Below are 3,616 nucleotides of genomic sequence, written 5' to 3' on the forward strand. Positions count from 1 at the left end.
TTCGATTTTAGAAAGATTCTATGAAGATAAAATTTGGAAGCTCTTCTCGGGTAGCTCGGTGTGAACTAAGTCCCTCCTAGAGACCTTCTTATCCAAAACGCATTACCGTAATAGAAAACATTAACATATGGGTCACTGAGTCAAACACACATACACGGCCCCCACACCCTGAACCACTGAAGAAGTTCCCATTCACCATTTTGCTATTTCTGATGAATACCGCTGAGATTTTAATATTGCTTCTCCACAAGGACAGCAGCGGGGTTCTAAGTGGGGGCTCTGGTCAGACAGCCTTATTACGTAACCTTGGACAACTTAAAAAACAGAAAACAAAAACAGAACAAAACAAAAACACCCTTTATGTCACACGCCGTCGAAGGGTGAGATAACGTATTTAGAGCCCATCGTAAGTACTCAATAAATATTTGCTATTGTTGTTGTGATCTGAGGGACCCACGGTGAGGTCTGGCTTCTGAACAGAACAAAGAGACTCAGCCTCATAATCCAAACGCTTTAAATTCTTGGCTGAGATCAGTAAGCCGTTCCCTTAAACAAGGGTGTTGGGCAGGGCAGGCCCCGCAGTAGGCTGAGGCCGGCGGTCCTCACCTCTGGAAAGGAGGAAGCCGGCGCGGAGCGGCCGCTCCCCGGGCTGCCGGCGGAGCTGACGATGGCAGCCGGCGGCGCTGTTCTCCAACCACCAGGCAACTGCAGTCTTGGGATCTGTTGTCGTTGGCTCAGCCCAAACCCGCATTTCCAATTTTCACACTATCTGTAAACGTTGAATTCTGAAGGCTTTCCTATTTAACATCAAACAAGTGAGGGAAAAAAAAAAAAAAATCTCATCAGCTCATTAGCGCTGTGCCAGACTTGCGCGGATACGGTGGCGACTGGAACTCAGCTGCGCGAGACCTCAGAAGGATTTCTCAAAGGGCTGAACGGAGAGCGATACCTCAGCCTACCCAATCTCCCGTGCCGTTTGGTTTAAATATTAAAGTTCCTTTGAGGTTAAGTAAGTATTAGAACCAGAAGGAAGGCACTTTACAATCTGCTAGCCTGGGCTCCACATGCTGCCACTGTCACAAAGGTACCTCCTTTCGGCAAGGGGGTCACCGCCAGCCGCAAACCTCCGAGCTCCGTTTACTGTGGGGAACTGGACTTCCGCCTTCCCATCAGCCTTTGCCCAAGGCTGCTCACCCCGCAGTCTAGACTGACAGATTGACAGAAAGACGACGCAAGCCACAAATGCAAAACATGTAAGTCATTTTAAATTTTCTAGGAGCCACGCTAAGAAATAAAATAAAAAATAAACATAAACCGGCGAGATGAATGTTAATAATATGTTTTGTCTAACCCAGTATATCCAAAATATTATCATTTCAACATGTAATCACTATAAAAGTTGTTAAGGAGATATTTGACATTTTTTTCCGCTACCAAGTCTTTGAAATCTGGAATGTGTTTTATACTTACAACACACCTCAATCTGGACCGGCCACCTTTCAAGGGCTAAATTGCTACGGCATTGGACAGCGCAGGTCTAGACTAATTCCACACACTGCACTATATCCTAAAGGAGCAGGCTGGTGGTGAAAACACCCAGCAGAGTCCGAGGAAGGTTCTCGGGAGACTAAGAATGGAGAGGATCTTGTGAAACAGAATCTGTCATCACAGCTGCTTTTGAAGTACATTTGTTTGCAATAACTTCTATAAACATCACCGGTTCCCTCTCCTTTGTTTCACAGTTTGGGGACCCCATTTATCTCCGATGGAGGAGAGTATTATTTTCTCAGCTGCAAATCATGTTAATTGGGCAGCAAATAGATAGGAATGTGGAGTAAACACCCCTAATACCTTTAATGCTTTGATGACTTTTCCAGCCCCGTACTGTAGGTACTGTATTGAAGGGGGGGAGCAGCCCGTGTTTAAGGACAAGCTGCCGCATACTGCAGGGTAGGGGGCTCCTGGACACATTCTAAAGGGGATGCATTTCAAAGTTCTGGTCTCTGGTTATTTGCTTTTGTTTGACACTCGGACAACTTCCATCATTTGACCAATGTAAGCTCAAAAAGGCAAGTCATCAGGAGTCTTCTGACAACTTGGGGAGGCTGGTGCAGTGCCCAGTGGCATTTGGTTAAAGCACTGATTTCTTCCAGGAGTGTCAATGTGCCAGACGCTTTTCCTTCTCTCACACTGCCCCCCTCTGTAAGCTCGTGGGTCACTGGATGCCTAACCAACTCTACTGGACCATGAGAGGTCTGCCTTCCTATTTAAAGTGGGAGGAGTGGTTGTAGAATAGAGAGAAACTTGGAGCAGCAGAATGCTGACCTAATCTCGGGTGGACCAGTTGTAGCGATGAATATATATGTCAGCTGAAGATCTAGAAGTGGGTTTCCATAAAACCATCCAAGTGTGTGCCCACTGGAACGTCTTCCTGCAGCGCAAGGGTAGGTGTCATGCAGTTTGACACCTGCTGACTTGGAGCACACCAAAACCTCAGGCAAGCCTTCAAACGCTCTTCTTCAGAGTCCTAGTAAGACCCTGTTCCTTTTTCTCAGATCCAGATCCTCGTTCTGCTTCCCACGGGCCCCTTTATATCACAACAGGGATGACACAGCCACTTGGCACTCAGAACCCCAACACCACAGAGGGCCTATAAGTTCACATTTCTTTGGCCAACCACAGCTTCAGGAAGAACACGGCTGGTGGAGGTTAAGTTTAACAGCTCCTGGAAAAACGAACTTTCTCATTCCTAATTCTCCTTCATCATTGCTCACCCTCTTCTGCCCTCTCATGCCTGCAAACACTTAGACGCAGATGCTTAGAATCACCTGGGGAGCCTATTCAAATACGGATTCCAGGGCCTCCAGGAATTCTGACTCAGTAGCTCTAGGAGCAAGGCCCAGGAATCTACATTCACGGCTGTACTTACCTTTAAGCCAGTCATCTACAGACCACGCCCTTGGGAGCCCTGGCAGTATCTGTTGGAGTAATGCTTTCAAGGTCAAGAGTTCATGTCAATATCAGTGTATAATTTTTTCCTGTGCATTTAAAAGATAGGATGATGATTTCGGTGTTGTGTTCTGACAAAGGAAATGTACTTATGCATCTTTTTAGTCCCTACTGGACAACCAAATCATCAAAAAGGCCTACTTTTTTCCCCCCAAAAGTTTCAGAGAACACCTTAGGGGGCAGCCAGACTTTGTTCCCGAGGGGCAACACAAGGTGCCTACTCATTACATTGGCGCAATCTGGGAAGCATCAAAGGATTGCCATACCCCACGGCCTCCTACCGGGCGTTTCTTATGCTTTTTACCATGTGACCCTGTTCTCCTGGCCATTGTAATGAGACTAAGGATGGGGGCCCCATTTGGAGCCAGCTATCCATATGATGGCAGTGACTTATGAGTGACCGCCTCACGGGAATGCCCCCACACAAGGGAAGGACAGGCATAGCTTGCATCTGCCACTGAGAGAGGGAGTCAGGTAAGTGCCGGCAGGTGGAGGAAAGCCCACACAGCAAAGCTGTAGTAGCATCACCCGCGGCGGGACACTAGCGCGAGCCATTGCAGTAAGTAACGATTTACCCCGGAAGAACTAACAGTTACACTGACTGTAA

This window comes from Ursus arctos, unplaced genomic scaffold (assembly GCF_023065955.2).
Source record: "Ursus arctos isolate Adak ecotype North America unplaced genomic scaffold, UrsArc2.0 scaffold_15, whole genome shotgun sequence".
Lineage (NCBI taxonomy): Eukaryota > Metazoa > Chordata > Mammalia > Carnivora > Ursidae > Ursus > Ursus arctos.